Genomic DNA, 5,000 nt, shown 5'->3' with positions numbered 1-5,000 from the left:
TCCTCCTCCTCCCTTCCTTTTTTCCCCTCCTCTCCTGGCCCCTTCCAGGAACCCCTTACAGGAGCCCCTCATCGCTCGCCCCTCGGAGGAACCCTTCGCCGCCCCTTCCTCTGGCTCCCCTCGCCCTCGCCGCGGCCCCTGCAGGAGCCAGCAACAATTAGACTGGGACTAATAAGGTTGAGCTTGGACGTGCAGGTCAAACAATTAATTTGCGAGCAGGTCGGAGCGGGGCCGCGGCGGGGCCAGCGACGCGCCAGCTTCAACAGTTTCATTAAGCTGGACAATGGCTGTTTAAGGACTAAACGCCACTCGATGGGGAGAGGGGAAAAACGATAACTGCCCTCGGATGGGGGGCGCTGGGCCGGCCGACCAGCTCTCCTCCTCCTCTTTCTCCTCCTCCTTCCTTCATTATCATTCTTGCTCTCCTACTTCTCCTAGTCTTCGTGCTCCTTTCCCAGCCTCACCTCCCGACGCCTCGCCCTCGTCTTCTTGAAATATTTCTTGTTCTTCTCCTTTCAGCATATACCCCCCCCCCCTCTCTCTCTCTCTCTCTCTCTCTCTCTCTCTCTCTCTCTCTCTCTCTCTCTCTCTCTCACTCTCTCTCTCTTTCTCTCTCTCTGTTTGTCTACTGACACATCCTTCGCAACCCTCTGCCGGTGCCTCCCATTAACCCATTATCCACACATTAACACAAATAAAAGGTAAATGACTTCCCTTCTAATCTCCTCGTCCAGCCCCCCCCCCCCCACCCACTCCTACACCCGACCCCCCATGAACCCCATCACGATCCCTATCCAAACACCTACACACACCCTCATCCCCTGCCCCCACCCCCATACCCCACCCTCGACACCCAACCTCCCTCCCTCCCTCCCTCCCACCTCCATCCCCCCTTACCCCCTCTCCTCACCCCCACACCCCCTACACCCCACCCCCCCACCCCCACCAGCACAGGTCGCGTGGCCACAGTAATGAAGTTCCTTTCAAAGCGCCGCCAAGTCATTTTAAAACACAAACTCCAATTTCCCGAGATAATAGCCGATGCTAGAGGGTCAGGCCGGGAAGCGAGGATGAACGCGAGAGAGGAAAGAAGGGAGGGAGGGAGGGAGGGATGAAGGGAGGGAGGGAGAGTGGGAGAGAGGGAGGGAGGAAAGAAGGGAAGGAGGGAGGAAGGGAGGGAGGAAGGAAGGGAGGGATGAAAGGAGGGGGACGGGGGAGATGTGAGAAGGGGGGAGAGAGAGAGAGAGAGAGAGAGAGAGAGAGAGAGAGAGAGAGAGAGAGAGAGAGAGAGAGAGAGAGAGAGAGAGAGAGATGTGGGGAAATGGAGGGACTGAGGGATAGAGGCAGGTAGGGAGGAAGAGGCGGAGAGGGAGAAAAAATGAGGCTCACTGAAATGGAGATGAAGGAGGGGGAAGAAGGAAAGAAAATGAGAGAGAGAGAAAGAGAGCGAGAGAGTGTATGGCAATGGCGGGAAGAGGGATAACACGAAAAAAAATTGACAGGAGAGAGAGAGAGAGAGAGAGAGAGAGAGAGAGAGAGAGAGAGAGAGAGAGAGAGAGGCAAGCGAAGGGGAGCTCAGGAAAAGGGGAAAGAGCTAATCGAGAGCAGAAAAGGGGAAAGGATATGATGGAAGCCGCACGGGTGGACGGCGCACTGCAGGATATGGAAGACACAGAGGGGAGGTGGGGTAGTGGGGGAGGGGAGGGGAGGGGAGGGGAGGGGAGGAGGAGAAGCAAGGGCGAGGAGGGGAGGGGAAGGAGAGGAGAGGGGAGGGAAGGTGGGGATATGGCGGAGGTGAGGGGAAGAGGTGAAGTGAGGGAAGGGAAGGGGAGGGAAGGGGAGGGAAGGGGAAGGGGAGGGGAGGGGAGGGGAGGGGAGGGGAGAGGAGGAGAGGGGAGGTAACGGAAGATGGAGCGATGGGCGTGAGAGGGATAGAAAAAAGTAAGGAGGACGTGGCAACTGAGAGGAAAGGGGAGAGCAAGAGGAAGAGGAGCAGCAGCAGCCGGAGGAGATGGTGGAGGAGGAGGAGGAGGAGGAGGAGGAGGAGGAGGAGGAGGAGGAGGAGGTGGAGGAGGAGTCTCGAAAATAACGAATTCGCTGAATCCGGAGATGCAATGTGAGGGAACTCGATGACGCTACAAAAGGGAGGGAGGGAGGGAGGGAGGGAGGGAGGGAGACAGAGACATACCGTACACACAAGCGCGCACACATACACATACACACATACACACACAGGCGAGAGGAAGATATAGAAGCGGGATACACGGCTGGAGTGTTTGACAATGAATAAACGCTTAAACAGGGAAGGAATAACTAGAAGGTAAGGGGGGAAAGAGGAAGATAAAATACATATATATTTTTTTTTAATGAAGCTGAAAGACAGAGAACAAAGACTAGGAGAGAGAAAGTCCAGTAAAATGAATGGGAGGAACATAAATGAATAACGGGATAAAGGGTCGAGTGCGCGGATAAGGTCATGGAAAATCAGTCTGTAAGAGTAAAAGACTTTTCGAGAACGGTGCGAATGCAGAACCGATAACAATTTGCAACGAATGCGAGAAATATGCGTAGGACGAAAGAGAGAGAGAGAGAGAGAGAGAGAGAGAGAGAGAGAGAGAGAGAGAGAGAGAGAGAGAGAGAGAGAGAGAGAGAGAGAGAGAGAGAGAGAGAGAGAGAGAGAGAGAGAGAGAGAGAGAGAGAGAGAGAGAGAGAGAGAGAGAGAAAGTGAAAAAGAGAAAGAGAGAGAGAGAAAGATAGAGGTAGGTAGATAGATAGATAGATAGATACAGAGAGAGAGAGAGAGAGAGAGAGAGAGAGAGAGAGAGAGAGAGAGAGAGAGAGAGAGAGAGAGAGAGAGAGAGAGAGAGAGAGAGAGAGAGAGAAAGAGAGTGAGAGACGCGGAGAGGAGAGGAAGGTAAAGCATCATGTGATGTCATCCATCAGCAGCTGACTGATAGCTGACACAGGCGATCCCCCTTACCTGCAACCTTCCCCCCCCTCCCTCTATCTCCTCCCCTTCCCGCCTGCCACTAGTTACACGACGGCGAAAAAGGGAAGCGGAATTTCTCACCAAAACGGACGGAGGAGTTTACGAAGGGAAGGGGGAGAAGAGAATCAGAGGAGAGGAGTGAGCTGACAGGGGGGGAGGGGGAGGGGGAGGGGGAGGGGGGAGGGGGAGAAGAGAACCCGAGGAGAGGAGTGAGCTGACAGGGGGGAGGGGGAGAAGAGAACCCGAGGAGAGGAGTGAGCTGACAGGGGGGGAGGGGGAGGGGGAGGGGGGAGGGGGAGAAGAGAAGCCGAGGAGAGGAGGGAGCTGACAGGGGGGGGGGGGAGGGAGGAGGGGGAGGGGGAGGGGGAGGGGGAGAAGAGAATCAGAGGAGAGGAGTGAGCTGACAGGGGGGGAGGGGGGAGGGGGAGTAGAGGCAGGGAGGGAGGGGGAAGGTGAGATAGTCATTATGAACCTCATCAAGTCATGAACAAAAAAGCTCAGCCCGTCTACCTGAAGCCCGAAAGACAATTGTTCAAGAATTCTAAACACATTGTTCGTTGGATTTTTCGTCTTTCTTCCTATTCTTCTTCTTCTTCTTCTGTTCTTTTAAAATATATATTTTCCTCCTTCCTCTCTCCACCCCCCCTTATCCACGACACCTCCTCTCTTCCATTTTCCCTCTCCCCTTTTCCCTTCTTTTTGCCCCTCTCTTTTCTTTCTTTTCACTAAACGTCCCGCCTGACTTCGTGTCTCCCCTCCACTCCCCTCCCCTCCAGATACCCTCCCCCTACCACCTTATCCCTCCCACGCCCCTCCATACCCCTCTCACCCTCACCCTCAGCCTCCCCCCCCCAAAAAAAAAAAGTGACAAAAATCCGGGAAAATCTTAATGAAGTCAACGCCTATGTAGCAAACTCCTAAGAGGGAAATGAGGGGAAATGAAGGAGATGACGTGGAAGGGGGAAAAAAGAGGGGATTTCTTTTTTCCCTTTTCTCCCCCCTCCCCCCACACACGCGCGTTCCCCCGGGCATGTTCGGGAGAAAATTTAAAGTCACATAAGTTAATAAAAGATAAATAGACGCAGAAAGCTAGCTGGAAATGGAATGGTGGTGGTGGTGGTGGTGGTGGTGGTGGTGGTGATGGTGGTGGTGGTGAATATCACAGGGATGATGTTAGTAACGACAATGATGATAACGATGAGTGGATTTTTGGGTGAGGTGACAATCATCCCTAAACTGAGAATGATGTTACCGAAAATGATACGGGAAGACGCTTAAATACAATAACTTGACCAATTCAATAAACAAAAATACAGAACGGGGGATAGCATCAACAACCCAACACACTACCCTCTCGATCCGCCACAGGAAGGCTCATTTGCATACCCGTCCGCTCGTCCGTCGATCATTTCTCCTCCCTCCTTTTAACTATCAATCTACCTGCTGGCCTTTTTGCTCTGCTTGTTTACCTGTTTATTGACTGACTGCTTGCCCATTTCCTTTGCTGGCGTCCCAGTCGGTCTCGCTCCTTGGCTCTGCTTTCCCTGCTTGGCTCTGCTTGCTTTTTTGCTGCTGTTTTCTTCTTCTTCTTCTTCTTCTTCTTCTTCTTCTTCTTCTTCTTCTTCTTCTTCTTCTTCTTCTTCTTCTTCTTCTTCTTCTTCTTCTTCTTCTTTTTCTTTTTCTTTTTCTTTTTCTTTTTCTTTTTCTTTTTCTTTTTCTTTTTCTTTTTCTCCTTCTCCTTCTCCTTCTCCTTCTCCCTTCAACTACTTCTCACTTTGAGTCTCTCTCATCCTTCTCTTTTCCTTCCTCTCTTTTGATCGAGGTGAAGAGGAGACCAATAAAAGGATAAGAGGCGCAGAGGGACTAGTTTTCGGAATTGTTTTGCAATGGCTCGGGAAGCGAGAGCGTGTCTGAAGAGGTTTTCTTTTTTAATTCTTTTCCATTCGCATTCGAGTTCTCTCTGTTTCTCTCTCTGTCTGCTTGTCTGTCTGTCTGTCTGTCTGTCTGCTTG

General features: G+C 52.3%; 1 protein-coding gene and 1 pseudogene across 1 annotated transcript in view; one reads left to right on the top strand and one right to left on the bottom strand.

The window, feature by feature from the left end:
- Positions 1 to 172, top strand: part of LOC147468993 (uncharacterized) — a 13,423-nt pseudogene extending 13,251 nt beyond the window's left edge.
- LOC122260931 (uncharacterized) overlaps positions 1 to 5,000 on the bottom strand; it is a gene marked incomplete in the record, with an annotated part of 180,168 nt that overhangs the window by 66,237 nt on the left and 108,931 nt on the right.

This window comes from Penaeus japonicus, unplaced genomic scaffold, assembly GCF_977035675.1.
Source record: "Penaeus japonicus unplaced genomic scaffold, GWHDUDI00000001_assembly GWHDUDI00000025, whole genome shotgun sequence".
NCBI lineage: Eukaryota > Metazoa > Arthropoda > Malacostraca > Decapoda > Penaeidae > Penaeus > Penaeus japonicus.
The sequence above is the reverse complement of the archived record's forward strand: the minus strand, read 5'-3'. Positions and strand labels throughout refer to the sequence as shown.